Source organism: Mustela putorius, unplaced genomic scaffold, assembly GCF_011764305.1.
Source record: "Mustela putorius furo isolate JIRA1106 unplaced genomic scaffold, ASM1176430v1.1 tig00000145_pilon_pilon_pilon, whole genome shotgun sequence".
Lineage (NCBI taxonomy): Eukaryota > Metazoa > Chordata > Mammalia > Carnivora > Mustelidae > Mustela > Mustela putorius.
This window is the reverse complement of record NW_025421294.1, coordinates 25,345,009-25,357,803: the sequence shown is the minus strand read 5'-3', so window position 1 is coordinate 25,357,803 and position 12,795 is coordinate 25,345,009. Positions and strand designations below refer to the sequence as shown.

General features: G+C 47.7%; 1 protein-coding gene across 1 annotated transcript in view; it reads left to right on the top strand.

Annotated features, from left to right (window-relative positions):
* The window catches only part of SLC25A48 (solute carrier family 25 member 48), a 200,034-nt gene that overhangs the window by 75,470 nt on the left and 111,769 nt on the right, over nt 1–12,795 (top strand). The window contains exon 2 of the mRNA XM_013052476.2: nt 6,002–6,098. The gene's annotated coding sequence lies outside the window, so the exon portion shown is untranslated. The remainder of the gene's footprint in view (nt 1–6,001; nt 6,099–12,795) is intronic.

Here is a 12,795-nt window from a genome sequence, read left to right as displayed (position 1 = left end):
CTGGTTTTTGCGGGTTCATCGTTACTCCCTGCTGACACCTACCTACGTTTGGCATCTTTCTGCCCATTTTTGACCCCGTTGGCCATGTTGACTCATGTCTTCTGTATCTTGAGGGCTGGTTTTTGTGTAGTGCATGGAAATAGAGTGTGATTATGTTTATAGTCTATAAATTTGAAAGCTTACTATAAACTTCCAACCACCATATTAGCTGGATTTAAGAGCCATGTTTACATTAGTTTTTTTGTTTTTTTGTTTTTTGTTGGCTTTTCTTTCTTCTTTTTTTTTTTCTGAATCAAAATAATCTTGAATTCAAGGCCAGAGCCCGGTGTTACAGGGTTTGATTTTGGTCACCATGGGGCTCCCACCCTGGGCTTTGCTCTCAGGCCACGTTGGCCAGTATCCTCGGGAAGTGTGTGGTGGTCCATAGCCTATACTGACCATATTGTCCAAGCACTTGAGGTCTGTAGCGGACAGCATTGCTACTTATGTGCCCAGTTTGGGCATCAGATTTTTGCTGAGGCTGAGAGCACTGGGTCCTACATCCTGCCTCCCCATGTCTCTGCTTCTCCTGGAAGTCTGCTTGTCTTCCTGCCATGCTCCCAGGACACTGGATCTTGCCAGTCATGGAACCCCGGGCCCACCGTCTTATTCAACCCCTCTGTATAGGTTGTATTATATCTCCTCCAAAATAGATATGCTGGAATCCACTACCTCAGAAAGTGACCTCATTTGGAAATAGGGTCCTTGCAGGTGTGATTAGGTTAAGATGAGGTTATTCTGCAGTAGGATGGGCTCCTCATCCTGACATCTTTACAAGAAGAAAGTGAGAGACATGGAGACACACAGGGAGAAAGTCATGTGACAATGAAGACAATGACAGAGCTTGGAATTAGGTGGCTACCAGCCAAGCATTTACCATTCCCAGCTAACCCCTAGAATTGTGGAACAGGCAAAGCATGGTCTCCCTCCAGACTTAAGAGGCAGTGCGCGGTCCTGCTGACACCTTGATTTCCGACTTCTGATCTCCAGAACAGTGGGACAGTACATCTCTGTTTTAAGCCACCCAGTCTGGGACACTTTGTTACAGCGGCCCTAGGACAGTATGTATCCTCTGTCTCAGGGGTGGCATCTTTCCTGTCCCTCAAACACATGTCCACACCCCACCCTCTGGGAGCATCTGGCACAGCCCCTCCTCACTGGGCATTTGCACTCATTTTGGTGGTGGATGCCCTTTTCAGAGGGTGAGTGTTGCAAAGTTGATGCTGAGACCAGCCCCTTTGCTTCTGTTGACCAATTCTATTATTTGTTTCTATCACTATTTCTAAGCATCGCATGAGTGTGTGACCATGGCTGGTTCAAGTTTGGAGCCAACATCCAAACACATGGATGTTCTTTTCCATTAGCTCTTACACCACGGAAACCAAGCTGAGACCTAGGTTTGATCAGAGATGTTTCTCCGAATGCTGATGAAGCAGGGCCCCCTGTGGGAAATGTCAGGCTTATGAAAGTCCATGTTTGTGAAATGCAAACTCTTTCCCAGCTTTCTGGCACATGGCAGCCATGATCAAGCATGAGCTACAGGATAGAGAAAACCACTAAGGAGCTTCCTTGTCATTTGAGTGTACAGAGAACAGTGTTGTGCTGTGATTTCCTCCAGCCATGGACTCTGTGGGTGCTAAGTGTGTAGCTCTGAGTTTCTGTCTTTCTCTTCTTGGTGCTCCTTCCAGAAAGTTTCAGCCTTAAATTTCTCATCCCAAACCTCTTTTGCATTACTTTTGGCATCAGGGCTCCATGCCTGGTTGCCCCCTGTGGTCTTTAGTCACTTGGCTCTCACCCAGGCCTTGGAGACGGATGGCTTTCAGATTACCTTTGACCTGTGTGGTCTTAGCCCTGGACTGTGTGTCTTTTTCTACTCCATGAACTAGGGTGAAAACGGGGAGGCCACAAGCTGAGAAGAGATGAGATTCTAGTGCTCTGGAGAAAGAGAAGAATTCCTCCAGACTGGCCAGTGGACCATAAAATTTCTGGTCAAAGAGCGAAGCCAGAAGCAAGAGAAGTAGGACTGACCCTCAGCTCTGAGATCAGTCTGAGACCGGTAGTCCCCCAAGAACTGTTTATTGAGTAGATACTATGTCCCAAGGTCCATGTGCTAGGAAGAGTGATGAAGTGACCAAATTGAAAGCCCTACCCCCTGTGTTTACACTGAAGTGGATTACAACAAGAGAATAAGCAGGAAGACAAGACAGGAGGTCCTAGGCTGGAAAAACTAGAAACAAAATGGGAGGTGGAGTGTTCTGGGTGAAGACAAGTGGGTCAGGATAGAGGCTGCAGAGCGCCTTGTGCTGATGGCACGTTTTCCTAGACTACTGGTGTCAGTCTACTGGGGTGAAGTTCAAGTCCCCTATTAAACCTGGATTTTGGGTGTGGTAGATCTCCTCAGGAGCATATCAAACAGTCTTCTGGATATTTCCACTGAAGGTGATGGAATTCATATAATCTTCAGCTGAATAGCATTCTCCAATGAGATGAGGTTTGAGGAAAAGGAAGACATACACACATACACATAGAAAGAGAAGGGGTGGAAAGAAGGAGGCTGATACTGGCTTCCGGACTGCGATTCCACAAAGACTGCAGTCCCCAGGCATGGCAGACTCGGTCCTCTCCTTGGATCACTGGACAATGACCTCCCACACAAAGGCCTGTCTTTTCAGTTGCCACCCAATGTGAGAGTCATGTGGTGGCTTACTGGGACCACCCATGCAGGTTTCTGTGATGTGGTGTCTGCGACAATCTGGGGCTGGCTTCTGGCAGTGGTCAGCATGGAGAACATCCATCAGAGACTACTGTGCAAAGTGACCGGAGGTGGCAGTCCCCAAGGGGGCTTAATCTTCATTTTACAGAGTTCCCTGAAGCCTGGGAGGCCTTGCTGTGCTGTGAAGGAAGAGCTGCTTCCTGAGTCTGGTCTGGACTCTAGAAAGGAGTGTCAATGATGCCTACTAGCCGGCTTCTGCCACAAGTGGCCGGCAGCCAGCTGATGAACCACCCACCAGGGAGGTCATCTGTTCACCTTAGAACTTTCCAGCCTTTTACAAAAATGCCTGATTCACATGACCTGAACCAACAATTGGTTTCCATCAGAAGTATGTGGTACACAACACATCTCTCTCTCTCTCTAACACACACACACACACACACACACACACACACACACGAGTTTTGGGGTTCACCATTGGGCTGGGTGTTTTTGCAGACTGTTAATTGACATAACTCTATCTGTGCTTGTCTAACAACCAGATAACCCCCTGCTAAGAACATTCTGTGAAGAGCAGGACTCTAGTTTGGTTCTTTGCTCTTAAAAGTTGATGGTAGGACACCTGGGTGGCTCAGTCGGTTAAGCATCTGCCTTTAGCTCAGGTCATGATCCCAGAATTTTTGGAACGAGTGCCACATCAGGCTCCTTGCTCAGTGGAGAGCCCGCTTCTCCCTCTCCCTGCTCTGCCTGTTTTGCCTGCAGCTCTCTGTACTTCTGCTCTCTCTGACAGATAAATAAGTAAAATCTTAAAGAAAAAAAAAAAAGTCGACTGTAGCCCATAGGATACTCTTCTTGTTCTGCTGCAAGCCAGTCATGGTTTCCCCACTTTGGAGCCCTCCTGTTTTATTCTTTAGCATCAATACTGCTTTATGAGATTATTCCCATCTAAATGACTAATAGGTTGTGGTTGTGGGAGGCATGCATACGTGTGTGTGTGTGTGTGTGTGTGTGTGTGTGTGTGTGAGTGTGTGCACGTGCGCGCACACACGTTCATGCTATAAGCCGAGATACTGGAACAAAGGAGAATTAAATGTTAAAGCACAAATGGTTTTGGTAAATAGCTGCACTTGGATTTGGTCGCCTCCTCTCATTCCCCCCTCCCCAGGCCTTTAATTGTGCATATTTTAATCAGAACACACTTCTAGTCCATATGTGAAAAATTTAACTTTGGCTTCTTCAGCAGGGTCTTAAGCTTGGAAATTATTAGCCATGGAGAAGGCTTTTTTTTTCTCTTTAATTAAAACCCTTTTGAGACTCACATGCCTCAAGAAATAATAGGGAGATCCTCTGCACACTTACCTTAGTTTCCCCCAGTGATAACATTTGCATGACCATAATAAAATATCACAACCAGAATACTGACAATGATACAGCTGAAATAGAATGGCCCCATCACCACAGTGACCCCCAGCTCCCACCCCACCTAGCTGCATTCCTAGTCCTGGCAACTACGATTCTGCTCTCTGATTCTGTAATTTTTAAAGACATGGTTTTTTTTACCGAGCTAGTCATGGTGAAGTTGACTTTGTTCTTCACCCCAAGGCCTTTGCCATCTGGCTGGACAGGAAGTTCAGGAGGCTGTAATCCCTGCTGTTGACACGGTCAGCATTGTGTTGTGGTGGCTAACAGTGTAGGCTCTACAGGTCCAATCCTGCCCATAGGGTTTATTAGACTGATGACCTAAGACAAGCTGCTTAAACTCTGTCTGCAAAATGGGGATGATAATAATAGGACTCAGAGGGAATTTAATAGAACCAAGTACTAAGGATAGTGGCTCTCAAGCTTTAATGTCACACAAATCACCTGGGTCCTATCATGCCTGAGAGTCTGCCTTTTTAACAAGCTCCCTGGCGATGCTGACTGTTGCTGGTTCTCAGACCACGCTCCATGGCCAGGACTCAGAAGAGTACCTGATATAGAGTAAGCACTCAAGAATCGTTGATTTTTCCAGCTTTAGTATGAAGCTGCGAGGGGCAGAAGCTGGCACGGGGGGCCCGAGCTTCAAGGTTCAGAACCCGAAATGCCCCTAGCTTTGCTAGTCCCAGGACTGGACTGGAGCTGGAGTACGAGGCTGATGACTGACCCTAACAGAAATGGGTGAGAGAGTGTGGATGTGCCCCTGACCCTGAGTCCTGATCCCTGTGCTCTTTGCTATGGGAAGAGACGTGGCCCAGGAGTCACTTTGCTCTTCCTGGCTTCTTTTGCCTCCAGAAATACAGCTTCTGCAGGCTGCTCCCTTCTTCACCTGGGCAGGCAGATGGGGAAAGGGGGATGAGAGAAGACCACCAGTGCCCAGGTGTCTGCAAGCAGCCCTAAATTGCCCAAGTTTGACTTGCCCTTCATACATCAGCAGCAATAATGTTGTGCCCTGGGAGCAGCCCTGTAGGGTGTCCTCCTGAAGTCTTTGTGCCCCAGGTGGCCATGGCTACCAGACCAGAGCTGGCAACCTTGGGCAAGGTGAACAAGGCTGGGACCTCTTCTCTCTGAGACAAGTTGGAATCCCATCAGGTAGGCATTAAATCTCACCAGTGAGTTGTAACGACGTGGCAACATGCAAGCACGGGTTAAAACTGCTACTCTCCTGCCCTCTGTCATCCCACGGACCTCTCAGGGAGAGAGCACTGTCAGCCCATTGCGTGTGTCTTCCCAGTACATATTCTATGGCATATTCACAGACATATTCATCTAGAAACAGGAATGTCTCATCTCTGCTTGTCTCACAATTTCACCTTGCTCTTGTCATTTCAAAATATATCCTGATCCTTGTTTGCATATCAACACACATGGAGACCTGCCTCATTCTCCCTAACAGCTACGTCCAACAGCATAGCTATACCATAGGGCAGTCAGATCATGCCCTAGTGATGAACATTTTGTTTGTCTCTAAATTTTTAACTTTCTAAGTTTCATTGAACATTCTCTAGGATGGGTGCCTGAGCAAACGGAAAGTGCCTCTGTGCGTTTGATAGGTGGTACCTAGCAAAAGATCATACCCGCCACCATGCACCTTCCACTTACAGCGTATATGTGTCCACTCAACACATCCCAGCGATGGCAGGGTAGCGTCAAGCCTTTCCATGGCTGTCATTCTTCAAGGGGAAAGACATCATCTTGTGCTTATTTATGGTTGCATGTCTGGATTCACTAGGAAGGCACCCATCCCTTCTGATGTTTGTTTCCCGTCTGCAGCTCACGAAATCCGGTTTCCAGCAGCCCCCGGCCACCAGCTCAGCTCCCCACTGAGCTCTCCACTGTGGAGTTACCACCAAGGGCTTCGCCGGAGGAGGTAAGCAGTATTTATTTGTTTAACATAAAGACTCTGTGCAAAAGCAGTTGCTATGGCCCCCAGAGGGCTTTCAGCTCATGTTGGAAGAAAGAAGAAAGCTTCTGTATGACACCAGACTCTCTCTGTTCTGGTAACTGTTAATCATCATTCTGTGTCTGTGATAGTCCAGCTCTAGCCAGCCCGCCTGTGTCCAGCAAGAGGTGTTCAAGGACCCACAGGGTCCTGAGACAGTGTGATGTGGCCAGTGGGAAGAGCCCTGGGCTGGGGGCCAGCAGACCCAAATTCAAATACCAGCTCTCCCTGTGGAGGGCACAGGTGACATTCCCCCAGCTCAGCTCTTCGGTGCCATCTTGTAGATTTGGACCTGCCTCATGCTGTCCTTAGTCCTCATGGCACCATTGGCCTCTGTGGCACAGATTTTACTAGATCTTTCCCTGCCCCTATGGCCATTCTTCTCTTTTGCCCTTGAATGGTCCTTGTCTGGGTATCCTCCAGGTCCTTCTCTGTACATTCTGTTCCTCCCAAGAACACCTCCTGGGGTAGCTTCAGTGTATCCCCACCCAGCCAGCTTTCAAATTGGGCTACTTACAGTTACTCAGATCCTTTCTCGTCTCTGCACCTAGAGAGGAGGGTTTTTCAACCTCAGCATTCCTGACACTTTGAGATAGATAATTCTTTGTGGTGGGGAGCTCTCCCGTGTATAGGAGAATATTCAGCAGCATCCCCGGCCTCTTCCCATAGCATCACCCTTCCAGTCGTGACAATGAAAAATGTCTTCAGACACCGCCTAATGCCTGATGTTTCTGTGGAAGACAAAATTGCCCCCTGTTGAGAACCACTTATTGAGAGCTATATTGTTTCATCTGCATAGATGGCCCCCCCATATCTCCCCACCTACAATTTGTAATTTGGTGATAAATTTGAAAAACTGAATTATAGAAAAGTATGCACTGTGATTAGTTATATATGCAAGTGAATACGGACTGGAATAGAATATGCAAAGATGAACTTAGTTATGTAAGCTATGTTTCCTTGGGCTACTCTTTTGGAGGGTTAAAAATGTGGCTGTTTTTTATGGAACAAACCAGCATTTGGGTCTCTCACTTCCACTTGTTATTGTAGGATTTGGGTCCCATAAATTCCAGGGAATACTCAGTCTCCCCTGGTTCTCCAAACGAATCTCATGACAGAAAAGTTGCCTCTGCCATGGAATCTACCCCAGCCTCAGACAACTGTAGGGGCTAGGAGATGCCCACACACAAAGCAACTGCCAAGCACTGAAGTTCTCCACCAGGCATACTGATGCTGGAGGCCCTGTGTCTGGGGGAACACTCATGGTAACATGGTCTGTTCATATTCTCTGCAAAGCTATAGATATGCAATTTTAATGAACCTGCTCTTTGCTGCTTAGATGTTTATGGAAGACTGGGCTGGGACTCAATCCAAGGGACAGATACAATGACAGACTCATCATTCCGACCACCTTGGCTTTGTTAGTGATTGAGCGGGTCATGCCTGATGTTCTGCCAAAAGGCTCTTGGTGGCCTGCCCTGTAGCTCTCTAGGGCATGCCCATATGTGTCTGAATCCCGGTGGTGAGCATGGACCAATCTGGAATGGGTATTCCACTGCAGTGGGAAGTGGGATTATGAATGACTTGTTTTGACATAAATAAATCTTGTTATATTTTTAAATACCCTGGTTATTATGTTTTTAAAAATATCTGATCCACCCTCAAGTTCTGCCTCCATGACTTCTGAGCTTCCTTCCACTTGATCTCTCCTGTCCCAGTGTGATGGAATGTAGGCTTTCGTGCTCCCTCACTGTCCTGCAGTTTGACCCTCTCCTAGGACATTCAGTGGCCTCTGATCTGTCATATAGTTATTTGGGTACATTTCTCTTCCTCTCTACTGTGTATACTCCTTGAAGACATGGAGTGCCTTAAACCCACTGTGGGTGCCATCACTGCTTGGTGAAATTCCAGCTATATACCTGGGCTCCATGAGTACCTGACCTTCATTATGGGCCATGACCTGGTGAGAGAGGCGGTCTGCAGGTGACACTAGGTCTTTTCATGGAACAGCCAGGACATGGAGATCTTGGACCTGCTTTGCCACCATTTCATTGGGACCACAGTCAGCTCTCATAACTCCTCTATCTCAGTGTCCCATCCAGAAAACAGAGGAAACAACCCTTACCCCTGGGATCGGGTGAGACACTATTGAAGCACACTAGACCACTGAGAGGAAACTTCTCCATTTATTCAAGGACTATTTTCAGTAATCTGTGCATTTTAGACCAGGAAATAGCAGTGTGGTTTTTCAGCAAAATACCCCAGCGATCACCTGTTTTTAGCTATCTTTCACAGAAAGAGCTCATATTCAGGAAGAACTCAGCAGGATGGAAGTGAGGACTGAAATCCAATTCCAATCACTCCTGGCCTAGATCCCCCTGTTCCTCAGATGTTTTTCCTGTGGTTGTGGGAAACTTCTAAAGCAGGGACCAACTTAGAGCCATGGCTGAAATCCAAGGCCCTTATTCTAAGACATGAAGGCTCTGGCAGGCTCTGATTTCTCATAGAAGCCGCTGTTGAAGAGATCAGAGAGGGGCAGTTCTTGGGGACAGGAATCTTCCTCATGCAGGAGTTCAGCTGTGAGTTGTGAGTGATCTGCGGATTGTAAGTGCTGCTTATCAGGAGAAGGAAAGCTGTCCTCTCCGGGCCCCAATTTGCTGGTTTTAGAGGAGCAAGGGCACAGAAGGTGTTGACTCAAGGGCAGGGAGGAAGGAGTTTGGGTGGGAAGTGTGGCTGTAAAAATGCCTTGCTCATCCAGAATTATGGGAATGAGTTTACTATGAGTGGATTTCCCAGAAAACAGAGCCTGTGAGCAGATTTTGAAAAAGCATAATTATCTGGGAAGGAAATCTTTCTAATGGGTGTCGTACCTTGTCTGGCTCCTTGAAGGGAGTGCAGGAACAGCATTTTGCTTCTGCTGTATTTCAGCCCGTGCCTTGCACCAGAGCTTCAGCTAGTCTTGTGCATTCTGAAGCACGTCCCGTGCTTTCCCATGTGAGCCTCAGCTCCCTTGTCACGCGTCTACACGCTGTGCCTCTGAAGCTCTGTTTTCCTAAAAGCACTCTGCCTGGCGTCTGGCACACACGGTGTGCCAAGTAAGCATCTTTGTAGAACGATTCAGTCATATAAACCCCCGCTGTTTTCACGTTGTGTCCGGTCCACGTCCTCAGGGCATCCAGGAGGGAAGAGGTGTTTGTTGTTTCACTCGCTGTCCAACGTTTCCCGACCTCCTCCTCTGCCCCAATACGATGCCAGTGTCAGAGGCATAAAGACAAATTGGACCTGGCTCTTTCCCTCAACGAGCTCCTGATCTAAAATTAATATAGAGAAAATGGACTCAATTCAAAGCGGCATGTGCTCTGCTGAGGTGTGTCCTGCATACCATGCCACAGAGAGAGGCATTTTTAAAGTTTTCTCAGATTTCCACCATTCTGCTCTTTTCTCACTGTGACCTGTTGATATACTGGGTCCTCCCCACTTCCTGCCATTCTCCTTCCATCTTCAAACCTGTTCTTTCTCATCTGCTTTTGTTTAGGAATTTGATTGAATCTGTATCCTTTCTTCAGGGCACCGGGTTTCCCCTCTGCCTGACTGCACAGTACAGGAACCCAGGGATCCTTTTTGCCCCCATGCTGTGTTCCGTGCCCAGAGATCCTGATCTGATTGGTCAGAGCAGGTGCCAGACTCCCAGCTGATGCCTCCACGCAGCCAGGATTTATAGCTGCTTTACGAGCAGTTACAGATCCTCACCAGCCTTGGGAATGGTTCTAGTCTCACCTGTGGAGTTAAGTGTATGTGCTTGTGACAACTCTTTCCCAAGCACAGAATTGATTTTTAAATCGCTGGGGTGTGGAAATCTCTAAGCCCTCAGCTTCTCTGTGAACTGTAGCAGCCAGGGCAGAGTCTGATCATAGAGTAGCCAAGGCCAAGAAGTGGCCCCATGTATTCTCTAAGATACCGAAGGCTCTCAGAAACAGTCGTGATGTGGTTGAGGTAGTTCCTAATCAAGTGTTTAAAATCTCAGCTAACCAATATTGGTGCTAACAAAAAGGCTGAGATTTGACCCATAATAGCCAAATCATCAAAACTCAGGGAAGGAGTCTCTAAACTGAGATGCTTCAAGGCTTATATCTTAGAAATCGAATATAAGCTACAAATACACCCAGAAAAGTTAAATGTAACCTGACGTGCATAAATGGTGTCTAGGAGGGCAAAATTACCAATGTTAATGACTATCTGTCACCTTCCAATTTTTGAAAGGTATTCTCTTATAAATCAGCCTAGTCAGGCCTTGGCTATATCCAGTTGTCAGGGATGGGAGTCGTTAGAGCAAAGCCTCTGGTGCTATTTCACATATTCGTATCAGATTATTTGAGTCCAATGGCAAACATTTAATGAGCACCTTCTACAGGCCTGGCATAGAGGAGCATGGTCACGGATCAACACAGGTGCTGTCCTTGAGGTCTGCCTCCTGTGAGACATGCTCTCACTATTCTGATGTAGGAAGAGTGAAATCATAACCTGTGAGATAACTCACAGCTGCCTCCTCCGGCTGTGGGCTCACACAGAGTAGCACACATGCACTGAAGAAGTCAACAAACAGGAAGTGCTTTAGGGCTCTGTTCCCTGCGCCTGGAAAAAACGCAGCGGAATTAGGGTTCTTTCAGAACAGGTAGTACAAAGATCAGGCAAAACAATCATTTATTGATTTTAGTTTTTTAGAGAGAGAAGGCACATGTGCGAGAGCGGGGGTGGGGCAATGGGAGAGAGAGAGACTCTCCAGTAGATTCCCTGCTGAGCAGGGAGCCCAGTGCTTGAGGGGCTCCATCTCACCACCCTGAAATCCTGACCTGAGCTGAAATCAAGAGTCAGATGCTTAACCAGCTGAGCCACCGAGGCATCTCTAGGCAAAGCAATTTAATGCAACAAGTCTTTAATGGAGTGTCACCTGTGAGGGGGAAGACAGAGATAAAATGTTCATGTGTATGACGTTCAGGAAGTCACAGCTTGACAACAGAGCTCAAAGGCAAGTGATTGGGTTATTCTAAAATAAAAGAAAACAATAATAAGCCCCCATATCACACCCTTACACTGTCAGCCTGCTTGTCAGTGCACTGTACCTTTGAGAATGCTGAGGCCATGGGAGATCAGCTCCTGAGCCTAGGATCACACAATATAAGGAAGCTTCTTGCCCAACTTCTGTCATGCATCATAAGGAGAGAGGCACGAAGGATATTCCCTGGGGTTGGAGTGGGAGAGGATGCCCTGGAATGGGGCTGGATTGCGTTTTCCCAGAAGCAGACCCCAGACAAGAATTGGAACGCATGGACTTTGTTGGGAGTGGTGCTGGTGGGAATAGTGATGTGAGAAGGGAAGGACACCAAGTTGGGGGTGCAGAATCCAGAAGTTCCTTCTGCAGGCAACTGATGTCACTTGCACTGGGGCATGCAGTGAGATGATGCAAACCACATCTCAGAGTTATGCTGAGTGTTGAAGACGCTAGAGTTATCTGTGGCCATGCCACCACCCGTCATTACTTGAGGGCTGCTTTTAGGGCCATTAACTCTCTAGCAGAAAGGGGTTGGCATTCTCAATGACCAGCCTCGTGCATCTAGGTGAGTGCACTGTGCTAGGCCTATCTCTGGTTGTGGCCCCTGGGGGTCCAGGGATGAAGGATGGCAGTGCAGGTCCTTGACCACACCGTAGAGGGAGGCACCATGTTGTTCTTGAGCTTAGAGGTCCACACCACTAATTCCTTTTCAGAATTAGAGGGGCAGGCTCAAGCCCAGCAGAGACTCCTTACCCATTAATAAGCATGAGGACTTTATAAATCTTTCCATGGTGCTCCAGAATGATGTCCCAGCAATGTCCCAGAAATCAATGATCCAATTGTTTGTTAGTAAACTGGTATAGAAGCCTTTGGAGGCAAGTTTAACAAACCATACTGGATTTCAGGTTTGAGTGTCGGCTTTGGTGCTATCAGCCAGGCCAGCCTCTCTGGGTTCTTGCTGACTGGCTAGCCCACAGAACCCCATCTCACCTGGTGCAGATCTGGTATGCTCTCTGGGGAACCCAGGGCAAAAGACCCATTGTGGGGGCTCCTCCCTGCTCATGAATAGAGCTGCTGCCAGGAGGCCTCCCAGAGCTGGGTCCCAGGTGCCACACTGCCGTCTTGTCCAGGGACAGACACAGAACAGTGGGAAGAAGCATGGGCTCGGGAGCCAGGGGCCTGGAAAGACCCCTGCTCTGCGGTTTACTCGCTGTGTTACTCTAGGCAAATCATGCATATTGAGCCTCAGTTCCCTCATTTGTAGAAGGGAGATAAAATTACTCCCTTTTCAGGGCTGTTTTGAGAATGAAGACAGCTAGTACACACACGCTGCTTCTCATGGTGTGCAGTACATAGCAAGAACTCTGTAAACGATTCGCTACTTGTTCTCATCACTTTGCCCCAACAGGGATCCCCCTCGGTGGGGGCAGGAGGGAGCACTCCCAGCACTTTGTGAGCCGCTTGGAAGAAATCCTGATGTCATGGGAGCAGATGCTCTTTGCCTGTCTTAGGCTGTAATTGTCAGGCTTTGTTCTCTTCCACAATTAGACGGATCGGGTTCAAAAGAGACATTGT